Here is a 16,663-nt window from a genome sequence, read left to right on the forward strand (position 1 = left end):
ATCTCAATCACAGTAACAGAGAACTTACACAATAAATTATTTAGCATTTTGGAGTATTATTGCCCACACCAATGCTGCATGGTTAACTTTGAACCCAGATTAAGGGTTGCAATACTTGAAGTCAGCCCTGAAGTCCTTCTCTACGAATGTTAGTTGGTGATATGATAATGAATCAGTTACAATTACTCCTTTTAGCAAAACAGAGTTAATTAAGTGTTAAATCCCAATCTCGGTTCAAATATTAATTGGCATTTGAAAATCTGGTCAATAAGAAGTATATTAAAAGGCTATGAACACAGTTCAGCTGAGTGACACTGATGAAAATTATCTTATTTACTCCTCACATATACAAGACATGAGTATAATCTACAAATATAGATATGCCCCCAGGTTACTTAACCCTCTAGGAACATACTAATAATTATAATATGCTGTGATTGCAAAGAAAAAGCAATGAGAAAAACTTGCAGCAAGCAAGAAATGAAAATTTGCTGACATCAATATATATGACATCAATATATACAGATGAAAGATGTTCAATATGTCTCATGTTCTCATGTTCAATATATACATTTCTACAATTCCGCACACTGATGGGGAAAGCGTCTCTAAATGCACGACGCACGCAGGAAGAATACTTTCTATTGTACTTTCTCAGAGCACCCCATATCCTCCTTGTGAATAGCCGACAGGTGATATGACGGAATTTCCTGCAGAAATAAGGGTTTTCCGTCCAGTTTGCCGTTCAAGTAGCGCGTAAAGACCACACGGCGCTTCCGCGTATGTTGCCATGCTCTTCAGTTTCTCTGGTGTTTGTAAAAGACACTTGCAGTACTTCGGTGTCCAGGCACAGTATTTCGAAATATTCGTTAGTTGCGATGCAATTGTCTCTGCTTTTCACACGCATTCTCTACCTCTCGGCAGCAAAAACACTGGTCCGTGGTATCCATCGGTTTGCATTTCCCACATGAATACCAGCACGACGATAAAACAGCGCTTGTTTCGGCTTACACAGGTGTTTCTCCTTGATACATGTAAATTTCACAAACCAGTCCGTCTTCATGGCGCGGTGAGCTACTGGTGAGGACGAATGTGACTCCGGTAAATCTCTGGATGAGGAATCTTCTGCTGCGAAGAACACACTTTCCATCACGCTATCGCACGAACAGAAGTTGTGTGAGCGATAGCTCTCGAACGCGGAATTCCAGCGCACTCATGTTCAAGAAGTTCGACACTCTCGACGTAGAAAGTGGTCACAAATGCTAAGGCCATTTTCGTTTTCGCCGGATTAGCGACCGGAAGCGCGCGTATTACATGCGTCCTCGACAGATGGCGCTGGGTGATGCAATTGCGGACAGACTGCTCGGTTTCCTACTAGGCCCCTGGACATGCAATCATGGAAAATTCGATTACAGAAAAGCTACAGCGATTTCAGCGGAGTTCTTTGATATTTGGACTTTTGAAGGTTCAAGCTTTTCGCTGAGCATAAAGTTTCGATGGGTTTATTTTCACTTTTCGGTCCCTTTAAATTCGCGTGTGGATTCCGGTACAGACTAGTCAGGACGTTACACCCATCATACCAGTCGTTAAAAAGTGTAGTGCAACGCGGTTGTGTGGTGAAAAAAGCATTATATCCCCAACTCATAGCAAAAAGATCCTCTACCACGCATTGTTGAGATGCTAGCAGTGTTAGCTGTTGGAAGGGTGTTCCAAAGTAGACCTCAATCGAGCATATAACCAAGTTGTGATGAGTGGTGGTCAAGATCACTTTTGACTGTAATTATGCACGAGGGTTTATTTCAACTGAACCGGCTGCCTTTTGGGCATGTTATTATCCCCAGTGTTATTCCAGAGAATCATGAATAATATGCTGAAAGTGTTAGACGGCGTCGTCTGTTACTTGGCCCATATCCTAATTACAGTGCGGACAGATGAAGAGCAGCGTTTGCAAAACCTGGAAGAGGTATTACAACATTTAAGCGAGCGAGGCGTGAGGGTGAAAAAAGAGAAGTTTGACTTTTTAAAATCGGACCTTCGTTTCTTTGGCCTGGACGCGCCTCTGAATACTGGACGCCTCCGTGTTGCAAGGTCGTAAACAGCTTCGTTCGTTCCTGTGAATGGCAACATATGCACACTATGCAGAGTTCATTCCCACATTATCAACAATTCCGTTTCCATTAAACCGCCACCTAAGTGAAAAAACGGCATGGCAGTGGGACCAGGGCCCGGACGTTGAATTTTCACATAGCAAGCCTTATCGTTGTATTCGAAGTTCGCGAGCTCCAATGCTGTTTTGGTAGGCTCGCGAAAGAGCTCGTGACGAATCACGTGTGAAGTGATGGATTTAACGCGCGTTATGGAGACAAGAACAAGTTGAAGATCGGACTCCAGGTCTGTCAGCGTGGGCGTTTACATAATAAAAGACGCACCGATGTGTGCGACGGTGCTTCAGCACTACGATCCCAGTATACCATTGCAAGTATAAGCTGACGCTTCACCATATGGCTTGGTGCTGTTTTATCTCTTATAACGCCGGATGGCCCCACAAAGCCCGTTGTGTATGCTTCCCGACCTCTTATGCACTTAAGGGCAACCTCCATGGAGCGAATGTACAGCGAAAAAGCTGCGAACTTCGCTCAGCGTCGGGCGCCCTGCCGAGGCGTCAAAAATGTGAGCGTCCTCCGCCGATCTGCCCATGCATGCCAGATATTTTCGCCCAGCGTCCGCGATTGCGGAAGCGTCAACGGCAGATGAACCAATCAAACCGCTCTTTCGCTACAAATCTACGCCAGCTACGCTGGCTACTCTGTCTTGTTGTCTGCATGTGTCCGTCTGCTGTCGTGAGTCATCGTCGTCGTGGTCGCCGTCCTCTTCTTCCTGCGATGGGATGCTGTCGTCTGCTCGCTGTTTAGCTTACTTCAGTGGCAGTGCTACTTCAATGAACATGTACTGATCACATCCTGTGTTACAGATTGCAATCTTCAGCCTGCGTGCCCTTGCTATCTGACACACAAATGGTCTTCGACAACCTGATTATCAATATGTTCTGAGTCGTCGCAGCTACGTCGTTGCAAACACCATTTCCGTCATCGAAAGCTTAAAAGACGCATCTGCTCTGCGCTCGTCCTTACTTCAGTGGCAGTGCTACGTCAATGAACATGTACTGATCACATCCTGTGTTACAGGTGAGAAACACCAACTTGTAAACTTCCATATAGTATTGTACAGCACTGCCGCTGAAGTATTGCTTGGTGTTTCTTGTTGTGTGAACTATTATTGACGCACGATGTCGAGCAAAGAAATCAAAGAGCTAATCAAAATCATTGATGATTTCAAAAGAGAAATGCGTGCTGATAATCGCTCCCTAAAGGACGCCATTCAAGCTTGACAAGATACCTTGTCGGAATGCAAAAACGACATCAAAGAATTAAAAGCATTGCGTAGCGAAGTAGCTGATATCAAGCGTGAGAATGCTGAACTTAAGGATTCCGTGTATAAGTTACAGCAAGAATTGAATGCCATAGAGCAATATCAGAGGTTAATTAACCTCGAAATCAGAGGCCTACCCAAGGACATCCCAAGTCCAGCTAATGTTGTGAAATCAATTGCTGAAGCAGTAAAAGTGAAGTTTGAAGATCATGATATCGAAGTATGTCATCGCGTCCCAACAAAACAGTCTACTCAGGAAAATATAATTGTCCGCATGATTTCTCGTGCTAAAAGGGATGAACTTTTCCAAATGTCAAGGAAAGTGAAACTGACTTGTTCATCTTTGGGACTGCCTGCTGGTGATGTGAAGATATTCATTAATGAGCACTTGTCGCCTGCTAACAAGCAAGTATTAGGCGCGGCGGTAGCACATAAGAAAGAAGTGAACTGGAAACACCTTTGGACCCGCCAAGGGAAAATCTACGCCAGAAAATCTGACGATTCTCCAGTTCTGCATATTAAGACCAGAGAAGACATCGCTCTTATGACTTAGGGTGCTCGTGACGATGTGAAGCCTCGGAATTCTGTTCTCCATCTTCCTTGCAAGACCTTGACGAGAATTATTTACGGTCTGCTTTTTCTTATTTTAATTTAAATGTCCGAAGTTTAAATAAACATTATGATGATCTATCCCTATTACTTACGGCACTAACAAACAGGATAACAATCTTTGGTCTATCCGTAACATGGTTAAAAAAGTTTAATGAGCAGTACTTTTCGTTTAGTGGTTATCACCTGGAATGCTCTAATCGTGTGTTGGGGCTCCACGGCGGCGTTGCGCAGTTATTGATGATTCCTTGACTTATCATTTGAGAGATGACATAAACCTAGGCGGTGATTTATGTGAAACTTTGTTCATCCAAGTTCCCTCTGAGCGCCTCAGGAAAGAGTCATTGCTTTTCAGAGATAAGAACGTCATAATAGGTGTGATATATCGGTCACCCCAGAGCAACATGAGTCCCTTCCTGGAAAGACTAGATGCTACTCTTAATGGGCTTTTTCGGAACCAGTACAATATCTTCATTATGGGTGACATAAATACCAATTTATTAGATAAAGGTCAGTCAACTTCATATCTAAATATATTACTCGCCAATAGCACTGACCAATGGATTCAATGCCCTACTCGTACCCAAGTTGGACATACTGGTACCCTCATAGATCATATCCTGTCTAACATTCCTTCGGACTCCTTCACTGCCGGAGTGTTGCCCTGCGATATGTCCGACCATGACATCATCTTTGCGATTGAGAAAAAACGTTGTATGACAAATAGTTCTCATGCTCTTATAAGTTTCTGTGACTTCTCATTAGCTAGGTCATATATCGAGAGCGTCAACTGGTTTTTCGTGGATGCAGACACATGTGCTACACGTAAATTTAGTGCATTTCATAAAGTACTTACTCAGTGTCGAGGCATCGTCAAAGCTGAAAATATGTTCTAAAAGACAGACCAAAAGGAAACCGTGGCTAACTACTGGGCTCTTACAATGTGTAAAGCGTAGGTCAAATTTGAATAACAAACATCGTCTGAACCCTGATAACACAGGGTTGAGAGAGAAATACGTTAAATACCGTAACATGACTAGCAAACTCCTACGCATAGCTAAGAGAAACTACTGCTACCAAAAATTTAATGAAGCTTTTGGAGATTCACGCAAGTCTTGGAACTTAGTAAATTGCGCTCTTGGGAAAAGCAGGCAGTCAAACGCCATTTCAAGCCTCGCTGATGATTCAGGGAACATTCTTGACAATCAAGTAGCTATATGCAATCTATTAAATAATTACTTCTTAAATGTCGCTGCGTTCGTACCTTCAGACAACGCTAATTCTGAGCTAGGTCACATCTTGCCTTCTCGTAACCCCCACACATGTTTCTTCTCCCCTTGTTGTCCAGAAGAAGTCCAGTCGGTCATTTACAATTTGAAAAACACGGCGGCTTCAGGATATGACCACATATCTGTGGAGTTTCTTAAAAATGTGGCTACACTGATTTCAACGCCTTTGTCCGCCATCATCAATGCATTATTTCATGAAGGATCGTACCCTGATGAGTTAAAGGTCTCGAAAATCTGCCCAATTTTCAAGAGCGGTAGCCGTTTATCTCCCGGGAACTACAGACCCCTCGCGATTCTACCCACTATCAGTAAGATATTAGAACGCCTAATACTATCCAGATTAGAGGATTTTTTCCAGAGGCATTCCTTGATATCGGATAACCAGTTTGGTTTCCGCCGGAACAGGTCGACTGAAATAGCAGCCCTCTCAGTCTGCGAGTTGATTAAGTCTAATATTGAGTCTAAGCTCCTAACCATTGGCGTGTTCGTTGACCTTCGGAAACCGTTTGACACGATTGCCCATCCATTACTTTGTTCGAAATTAGAACGATATGGAATTCGAGGCGTAACTCTCAAACTTATATTCAGCTACCTGTCTAATCGAAAGCAATTTATTCAACTTGGTGATGCCTCTTCATCTGTTGGCAACATTTCGGCGGGTGTCCCCCAGGGTTCCATTCTTGGGCCGTTTCCCTTTTTGGCGTACATAAATGACCTGGTATCTTATCTGAACGAGCCAACAGTTCTATACGCGGGCGATACTTCCATATTTCTGATCCGTCCGATCCAACGTTCAGAATCGCTCGCATACAAGATATTTCTAAGGATTCTGTTTACAGGACGCTCATAACCACGTATGATGCTTTCTATGTCTTTGGAGAGAGGAATCGTGGTCAACCAGTTCCCTGGGGGCATGATCTACGGCCTACATACTGCTGCATCTATCTGACATGTCCATGCATGTCCATTAACAGGCTAGGAAATACCGTTATCGATAATGTATGCTCTGTTATTTGATGTACGCGCCAAGTTAAGTCGGCTTTCGGAATGTCGGAAAACAGCGTAAGAATATAGCATGACTCGTTCGGACGTTTTGTTCCTTATACTCTGAGCTCATATATGTGACGTCCTCTGATGTGGAACATCTCAGGTGTTAAATTCGGTTACAAATTCCGCTGTATGCTATTTTGTCTGTCTCGCCTTTCACAGCATTGCCTCCCACAGACGGCAACGCTGTTATCTTTTGGAAAGAAGAAATAGGTGACATCCGACGCCAAAATTCACTTGCTGTCACACGTTTTGAAGCAACATCCCGATCCACCTCTCTTTTCGCTCATTGCCGAATAACTAACGCAAGAACTATGAGAGTAGATGAACACAAGGTACGCAGAGAATGGAATGCATGCACGGCGACGTCTGCCGACCAGTGTTTTCCACAAAAGACTTCTATCGACGCAGGCTGGCCACAGCCAGTCTTTCTCAAATTTCAAAAATCGTTTTTGTGATTCCTGCTTTGTTTTTATAGCAAATATTTGATAACCGTGTTCTGGTCATGTAAATGATTGTAGAAATAATACACACTTGAAATCCATTTGGTTCCGAAGTCTCCCTTTAATTTGATTTTTTCGATTTCGTGTTCGGTTTCTTTTTCTTCGGGTCCTTTTTCTTCGGGTCCTTGTTGTACCGTTTCACATGCTGGCATACTCGACTGCATTCAGCCTTGTTGTAGAACACGTTGACAGTTTCATTTCTGCAGATTTGCCAGGGTGTGCATTCCAAAGTACCATGGTCAAAGTATGAGCCCTGGAATCCAGGTCTATCTCCACGACAGCGCTCTGGCGGACCGTCACAACATTTGTATGACTCACTGCAAAAATGTATAAAACAGTCATAAAACCTGCAGCAGTTATATCAGAGTGAGAAATGTGCACCATATAACGATAAGCAGCCCTATATAGTATAAATCCTACAACGTGATGACGTGTCCCAACAGGTAGCTTAGGTCAATTTATGGTGGAGTTGGCTTCCTTGTGACAGAACATATCAAAAGCAAATGGCAGCCTCATAAAATTGCATGCAAAATGTCTGCATCTTTGACCAGTGTTCTCAGCCCGCTAAAGCGCAGTAGCTTTACAGTGCCATCGACGGTGGTACACTTACGGTGATACACTTTTCAATACCCTTTTTTATTACTATTGAAAGCTTTCAATGTATGGTGAAGGGTGATTGTCATGCGTTCACTTCTTAAGCTCGATGTGCTTCTTCTGGCTGCAAGGATTAGTGCTTTTTCGGTGACATTGCGAAGGCTGAACACAGTATAATGACGCGCGCGCGGTGAGACCAACAGCTTTTATATGATATTCCTTATAAATTTCTGACGTCACACCCCTCTGTCAGACACCGTTGGGCAAACATGCTGGCGACGCATCCGTGGCACAGTTAGTGCACATCTGCCCTTCTGCTCCCCCTTTCAACCCTTTCACTCTTTCCACGCCTCCTCCTCCTATCCTGCACTCTCTCCACGCACACGTTCTCTGTCATTCGGACATTCTGTCGAAGTGAGCGTGTAACTACGAAACGATTATTTAAAAAAAATCATTAACCATTAATAAATAATTGATATGCAAAATCCCGTAGAAGACTCCGTACAACCGCAGCAGAGGCTGTTCTGCACAGCAGTGCGAAAGGACGGACCTACGTTGAATGTCACGAGACTTCCTACATATCAACGAATAGTCAATTAGGTAATGTGAGGCTCAGACCACCACCACAAACATTTCACAGTCCACTTGTGAGCTACAGATCCATAATATATCCCACACACTTCAGCCTTTCACCTAGAATTGCATTCCTACGTGTGTGTACTAAAAGGTTTAGCTACTGCGTACGCCTTCGGAATGTTCGAAACGTAAACAATGCCGTAGTTGCCAACACGTTTTGGACCTCCTACGCCGCTGCTGCCGCTACTTCAAAACGAAGCTATGGGACGCCTCAAGCAGCAGAGACACTGCTGCTAGCAGCAGCAAACTGCTCTGCTGCCATGTTGCCGCTGCTGCACCGCTGCTGCTTTGCTGCTGCTGCTCGCATACAACTATGGGACGCGGCCTTTAGAGCACCCTTGTCGCAACGTTACAGCTCCACCGAAGGAACAGTGCCGCCATACTGCCGCCACATGTCATCGTGTAAGAGAAAATGGCGTGAGCAGTCTAAAAAAGTGTACTCCTAGTAGGTATACCTTACATACTTACTCGCATAACCAGTAGCACTTTTCTTTCTCGGTGAAAGGAGGGGGTCCACCGCAGCATTTCACTTCGTCACAACTGTTGTTATTATAATTATAGGAATACCCCTCCTTTACTTCGGTACTGTTTGTGCAATTCGTTCGACAACCTTTCTTGCAAAGTTTTGGGTCCATTTCCTCTGTAGGGCATAAGAAGGAACACACGCACAGTCGGTGAAAGACGAAGCTAGAGTAGTGCAATAACGACCTTTCTCTATGCTATCCGTGCGTCAAATGTTACTCGAGAAATGTTAGAGCACACATGCAGCTGGTTAGGTGATTTAAGTGTGGGGAGCATATACGCAGCATTCATTATTAATCAGGTCGTTTTACTACATAACGGGGCAGGAATGTATTTGTTGACCAGTAAATTTACTCACAATAAGTACTTGGAGTGAATACTGGATTGTATTTATAGTTGTGTCTTACTAGTCCCACCAACAGCTAAGTCCTAGTCTGTGTCTTACTAGTCCCAAACGTACGTGTCTCTGTACGTGTCGGTTATGGACCAGCGGCATGGCCGAGCGGGCTAAGGCGTCCCGATTGTTGGTGGTATAGTCAAGGTCGTCCTGAAGACTGAGAGGTGGTGGGTTCGAGTCCTACCACTGGCTGTACTGCCTGAGGTTTTCCCTAGGATTTTCTGAAGACTTTCCAGACGAATGTCGGCACAGTTCCCCCTGAAGTCGGCACAGGACGCATACTAAACCCCTGTCCCCATTCCTTCCTGTTGTCCTCTCTCCATCTGTCCACGCCTGCACGCCGCTCACAGTTGCGTCGCGGCGCTAACACGGAATAAAAAATAAAAAAAAAGACGGTTATGGGTCATGCGCTCAAGGCAACCAGTGTACCACGGGCTATTCGCGGTTCGCACAGTATGGTTGTGGCCAAACAAACTTTTTAAGGCGTTTCCGCGGTGAGATAGCGGGATTAGTTGCAATATCTATCAATCCATATAATTAATGTAAATGTGGTAACTCGCCACTTCATTAACTGGTCTAGTCAAGGATGCCGTAATTGATGTCTTGTTGAGGGATGCAGTACAGGAACAGATGCCTAGAAACACGTCTCTAAAATAGTAACAATCTATATTAATAGATATAATAGATAGATCTATATACAATAGTAATCTCTAACTATACATGGTTAGGGGAGAAGCCTCAGGACGAGAGCTGCCGATATTTTGAATACACACTGTTGTGCTTCTGGTAATCGTCCTCATAATTGGCATGGTAGTTCATGGTACGCCATGCCAATGATAATTGTACGCCATGCTCGAGCCCCCTACCTGCCGCAACCCGATCCAAGCAAGTTGTGCAAATCCGAGGAGAAGAAAATTATATATATGAGGTGGGGTGGTGGGGAGGGGGGCAGTTACCGGCGTCTATTTAAGCAGCATACTTGGATACTTTTGATGCTATGAGATTTTCAAGCTACTTCAAACCTCATCAGGCGACCTCACCGCGATGACACCCAAAGTGTAAACGCATTACTAAACGTTCAAATATTCTGTACTTTCATCTCTCACCTTGCTATATGCCCAGGGATGAGTGTGTGGGCGTACCCAGGATCAGAGCGGCGTGGGGGAGGGGAGGAGTGGTCTTTTGTACCGAGCACCCCTACTTTTGAGATCTCGCTAGGCCACTGACTGTGAGCGTGAAATTTTGTGTAATTTAAATTATGCATTCACAATGTCATGTACATGGTATCGGGTAACTTACCCACATACAATACTTAACGGCCCACTATACTGACACAGTCGCTCGTTCCATGCTCACTTGCGTTGCTCGGACATCTACACGTGCTACTGTGCAGCGTAATCAAGCCGTAAAGGGAATATCGCATCCGGACAGGTGTGTACGAGACCGATTCCGTAATGTGCGGCATGGTTTCACAGTCCATTTGGGGAAGTTTCTCTGCCGAAAACGTCTTACTTATTAAATAAACGAGTTTTAAAGACGATGGAAATAGGTGTTCTGAGACTGGAACACAGGAGAAAGGACAACACAACAGACAAGCCTCTAAGTGCCTAAGAACAACGAAAGAAGGAAGTCACTGAAAAGGTTAACCAGCAGTATGACTCCAGCAATCCAGAAGATGTGAGTACTACCGCTGGCTAACCTTTTCAGTGACTTCCTTCTTTCGAGTTTTAAAGGTTCGCACTCCGTCTGCAGCTAAGCCAGAATTTGCGTAAGGCGGGCACGCGAATGACAGTGCAGGCGAATAGAGAGCTTTAGTGCATCGAGCTTCGCCGCAGTGCGCAGAAATATCGCGCTATTCCGTACGTACTCAAAGGCAAGGCGGTAGCGTACCGTACACTAAAGCTCACTATTTTCTCCGATTTAGGCTTCTTCTCGTTCGCACCGCAATACACTAACTGAAAAGGTCTCGGTATATATACGCCAGCTTTCGCTTACCAGCGTGACTGCTGTCTGAAGTGACCATGTTTCGTGGAACACGGTGTCACGCTCTTGGCTACGTTAACGGTAACCAGAAACAGTATTACACGAGCCGATCTCGAACTTCACCGCTACCACAGGGATGACATAAATCCGCCATTTTTCTAACTACCCTCAAGCGGGTGCCTCATGCAAAACCGCCACCTTGTCCCGACCACACGTAATCGAAAACGTCATTTTGAGGTCATGTGACATTGTTTACGTGCCGTCTCACCGCTTCGCGACATATTCCCGTAGACATAAAGCCAAGAGATGAACATATTTTGTTCCTTGTCTCAGGTTTTATCGTCGTTATTACAATGTACCAGCCCGTCTGCACCCTTGCACTTCGGTATAGCTATTTTGCCAGCGTAAACGATGCGGTGCTTCTTCCGCGACATGGCAGCCCATTTCTCCTTAGCTTTCAGTAGATCGCATCGGCTCAGCGTATCGAAATGCGAGATCGTCATCGCATCTATGGAAGTCGTGAACGGTACGAGGCCTGATGTACAAAACTATAAAATCGGATAAGTATAATTACCATAGTCGAAAGACAACAAACGCGTTGTGTACAGACGGTTTGAGCGCCGATCACGGGCGCGGCCATCTTTAAGGTTACGTGTGCGTTGAGATTTACTCTGACGTGCGACCAGTACCCAGGGCCGGCGATAGGGGGGGGGGGGGCGAGTAAGGCGACCGCCTTAGGCCCCGCGCTTGCATCGGCCCCGCGTACGAAGCCCTCAACCAGGGATTACGTTTTTTTTAATATCAAGTATGCACTTAATCGTGTGAAACAGGCCCCGCAATGTGCCTTTGCCTCAGGCCCCGCACACCCCTAGCACCGGCCTTGCCAGTACCTGTCCAGGATGCATTGCGTTCGCTCTGTACGCTTTCGTCTATGCAGCAACACACTGAATACCACCCCTATAGCTGCGACCGACACACGCCATCACTCCCGCACGGCGGTTGGACGCCAAGGTCTCTCTGTCGGTCCCCGATTGGCCTTGTCCGCGCCAAAGGGCGCTCACTAATTGGCCTTATCCAAGTGACGTTTGCAGAGAAGGTATTCCGGAATGCTCTCAATATCTGTCGTCTGCTGCTGGCATTCGTTACATGAAATTGCAGAGAAATAACTCCACTAATTCGCGTCGGATTTTCGCGTAATTATCGCTGATAAACGAGGAGTAACACACAACACCAACTTGATTACTTTATTATTATTTATTACTTTATTACCTCTCAAAAATGAGTTTCACCACATAGCACGCTCCTAGCCAACCATTACCCGGAATGAAACCGTTCTCGTCTGTTGAAAATGGGAGGCGGAGCCCATTTTGTACCATTCATGCATAATGTTACAAAATACGCTCCGCCTCCCGTTTTCAACAAATCAGGGGCGAGAACGTTGTCATGCGGAATGATGGTTGCCTACACTCTTAGAAATGAACTTCACCACATAGCACGCTCCTAGCCAGCCATCACCCCGAATGATATCGTTCTCTCCCCTGATTTGCTGTCCATTGAACAAAGCGCTAGGCTGTCGCACCTTTTTTGGCTATAGTCGTGACGACGCCTACTTCTGTGTGGCCAACAACGGTGAGCCTATCCTGCCATTACCCCCCCCCCCCCTTGTCGCACCCGACGTCGGCTGCTGCGGCCGAGCTGCATTCCATTCTTATGGCGCTTTCCTTCATTGTGCCCCGTCAACCACCCATGCACTGGACCATATACAGTGACTCCAAAGCCGCCCTCCAAGCTCTGCAGTGCACCATGGGCTCGAGCTCCCTCGCTCCACTAGTGTGTGACGTCCTCAAGGAGTATTCGTGTACTGTCACACAGACACATAACACCACCTTGCAGTGGATCCCAGGTCATTGTGGCGTCCCTGGGAATGAGGCTGCCGACCTATTTGCGAGACGGGCTCATGTGGCACGTGGCGTACCGACGCACCCTACGTATTTCACCCAAGGGGACGCGAAGCAAGCAATTGGTACTCTTATGAGACGTCTGTGTAGTGAACACTGGCGCAGAAGTGTCCCTTCTACGTCGTTCCTGCGCAACGTGGACCCAGATCTCCGTTTTTATATGCCGTCAGCACTTCCTCGACCCATCACGTCGCTCATCTACAGGCTTCGCCTCAACGTGCCATACAGTGGACGACTTTTGTTTAAGCTCGGCATGGTCCCGTCCCCCAACTGCGGTCTGTGTGATATAGTTGAGGACGTGGATCATATACTCCAAGACAGCCCGAGGTACAGTGCACACCGTTGTACCCTTGTGTCCCTGTCCCGCCTGGATAATCGGCCATACTCCACCGAAAAGGTTCTTGGGTGCTGGCCAGCAAAACAGCTCATACCTGCCATGCGTGCCATTGCGCAGTTTCTCGTCTCGACGGACCTCTCTGACACATTGTGAGGAGGAGGAGGAGGAGTGTCGTTGGGAGGAACCCGAGAGGTCTGCCTGCCTGAATAGGCGGCATGTTTCTCGGGAAGGGAAAGGTGGTGGAGAGGAGGAGAGGAAAGGGTGAAGTGGAAGACCGAGCGGAATCCGCTCGGGGGGAGGATAGCTGCGTCCATGGGCCGACTTCAGGGGAACTGTGCCGGCATACGCCTATTACACATCTGAGGGAAACCCAGGAAAACCCCAGACGGCACAGCCGGCCCGCGGATTCGAACCGCGGACCACCCAGTCTCCAAGCGCACGCGTTACCGCTGCGCCACCGGAGCTGGTGACACATTGTGACGGTCTTGGTTTTTGTGCATTCAGATTTCGCTTTTGGTGCCAAACTAGGTGGTGATGTTCTCATTTATTCTGTTTCCATTCCGTTTCAAAGCGTCGAGTTTTGTGTAGTTTCCCTTTCTTTTCTTAATAACGCGTCCCGGAGTAGCCAGTCCCGAGTGGCTCGAGACTAACATCTCCATTTTTTCCTTTTAAAAATCAATCAATCATCTCCCCTGATTTGTTGAAAACGGGAGGCGTACGCCTTTTTTTGTGACACATATGCAGAAATGTTAATTGTCACAAAAAGGTGTACGCCCCGCGCTTTCTACAAATCAAGAGTGATAGAGGTATCACTGTGTACAGTGGTTGGCCTTCAGCGTGCTATGTGGTGAAGCTTTGTTTTAAGAGTGTAGCTCTGGGTGGCGATCTCAAGGGTCGAAGGAGCCCCGATGGGCAATATCAATCTTTCCGAGCCGTTAATTCAGCCGGCAACGGGAATTTCTTCAATCGGTTCAGTTCCGGTCGAGCTCCAAGATGGCTGTTCCGGTTCCGCCAAAAAATAAAAAAAATAACGGTTATTGATTGGCTTGCGGTTCGGTTCCACACTCTGGATATAACCTTAAGGTACGCCGTTTCACTACGGATAACTTTGAAGAAACTGTTCTAATCACCGAATACACACTTCTGCGAATGGTAATCCTGTGACCTACCTGGATCCCAGTCACAGAGCGTAATGTTTATGAAGATCAGCGGTGTCCACAGAACACACCACAACACGCCGTGTTTCTTCATGCTCAGTACTGCGTTAACGACTGCAAGGCAAACGGCTTGTGGTTCAGATACAAGGTTAATCCTGCTGCACTTCTATTATCCGCTGTCCCTGGCATTTATACCTTATGGTTAGCTCGTAACACAGGTGTGCGCATAGCTGATATTTCCCAACAATGCTCTTTTCTGACAGGGTGATTTGAAGTGTCTGTTTCATTCGCTGTCACTGCCAACACGGAATTGCTACTGCAACTGGAACAATAAATCTCGGATAACTATGTCTGGAGTTTCCCTCAACACTGTGAGCAGACAATGTATATAAACTGTATAAAAAAGGTATAAATCAGGTCTAAAGTACCATATTTATACCTCATTACCCCTCTCTATTAAACATGTGTAAGTTGTGATCAGTGAGCCTATACTTTCCACGGCAGTTGGGGGTATAACAAGGTACTTCTCCTCTTTTCTTTTTATTTTTTTGCAAACAAACAAAAGGTACTTCCCTATTAAGTGTATACCTTTCGCCTTTTGGAATCATTTTCTTCCGCAACGTGTGGAATCACATTAATTTGTGGTCGGGACGATATTGACTCAGTTAAACAGTACGTTCATTAAAAACATAGTCGGTAATACAGTAGCATTCTAATTAGATTGGGTAGCGACATCTGAAAGCCCAAAATAAATAAATAATAAGTCTACAGGTCCTCACTTCGTAAGTTGCTTCCCGGGCGAAGGAAGGACTCCACCATGCGAAGCCGTGGTGTGTTGTATATGTATCTGTTCTCCAGCAAATGCCAACAGCTTCAGGAAATAGTTTTCCTAATATTTGTCGTGTTGCTTCCAGGTTTCCAATTTGATGCTAATTGTTACTTCATTTTTTTTCCTTCTCCCATTCGCATCCATGCTTTGCGACCACGATCTAAATTGATGTCCTGAGGCTGAAACACCGAAGAAAATAGAAACACACAAAGCCTCTAACCTTTTCAGTGACTTCATTATTTCTTCGTTCATACTTTGTGAGTTTGTGTGCGAGCGTGCCCAGGTATTTTCTTGTTTCGTTATCGTTCCTGTTGTCCCGTTTTTCCTTTTTTTCTTTTTTTGTTTGTGCCAAGCCACCACCCGGATATGACGCGGAAATAAATGGAATATTACGGTTTTCCGCAATTATACCACAAGGTCTTCAAAATATATGCTCTAGGAGGTATATGTTTATACCCTGAGGTGAAAATAATGTACCCTCAATGAGGTATAACGATAGTATACCATGAAGAAGGTATCGCGTTTATCCCTTATGCGCCCTGGGATAACTCCTTATACAGGGTGTCCCTGAAAACGTGTCATTGAATTATCATAAAAAAAACTACACCACCTAGAATCATGCGGTCAACGGCATTTGCTCTTACTAGGTTTTTGCCACCTCCTGATGTGTATGTTGTGTAACGTAAGTTTAATTATGTGAATTTTTGCGAACTGAAGTCGGAAATTTGCCAAGTAAATGTTATTTTTTTACTCCATCAATGTGAAGAGCGTGTATAATTTACTCAAATTAGTGATCATTGACAGGGATATTCAGGAGCTATCCCATCGGCAAAAATAGCCGAACATCATGATCTACGGACCTCCCAGACGATAGCGCGCGACGAATTTTTCAGCGCTATCGTTCTCAGTCCGACGAAAGGAGGTTAGAAACCCAGCTCACCACCGGCATCGCAGAAAGAGGTAACACAGGCATGGCTTATGGCGTCCGGCTTTCGCTGGGATCATGCTTTCCCTCTCCCAATCTCAGGAACTGTCACTTTTTCTACTATCACTCTGTGGGCTGGGCTTGAAACTTCCTTTCGTTGGACTGAGAGCGATTGCGCTCAAAAACTCCTGGCTCGTTATGGTCCGGTGCCCCGAAAAGCATGATGTTCGGCTATTTTTTTCAGTGAGACAGCTCGTGAATATCACTGTCAATTATCATGAATTTGAGTGAATTCGGCGCGCCCTTCATATCGGTGGGGCAAAAAAGTGACCTTTACTTCGAAAATTTCAGAGTTCAGTCAGCAAATATTTGCATAATTAAACTTACGATACATGACATTCACATCAGGAGGTGGCAAAAACCTAGTAAGAACAAATGTCGTTGACCG

The 16,663-nt window shown here is 45.6% G+C and overlaps 1 long non-coding RNA gene across 1 annotated transcript; it reads right to left on the minus strand.

Moving 5' to 3' along the window:
• Positions 1–6,918: 6,918 nt before the first annotated feature.
• Positions 6,919–14,638, minus strand: LOC135398207 (uncharacterized). Its single transcript, XR_010424035.1, has 3 exons — positions 14,474–14,638; positions 8,576–8,747; positions 6,919–7,194 (listed from the first exon to the last, which is right to left on the minus strand). It is a non-coding gene; the product is annotated as an uncharacterized LOC135398207 (long non-coding RNA).
• Positions 14,639–16,663: the final 2,025 nt, after the last annotated feature.

Source organism: Ornithodoros turicata, chromosome 6, assembly GCF_037126465.1.
Source record: "Ornithodoros turicata isolate Travis chromosome 6, ASM3712646v1, whole genome shotgun sequence".
NCBI lineage: Eukaryota > Metazoa > Arthropoda > Arachnida > Ixodida > Argasidae > Ornithodoros > Ornithodoros turicata.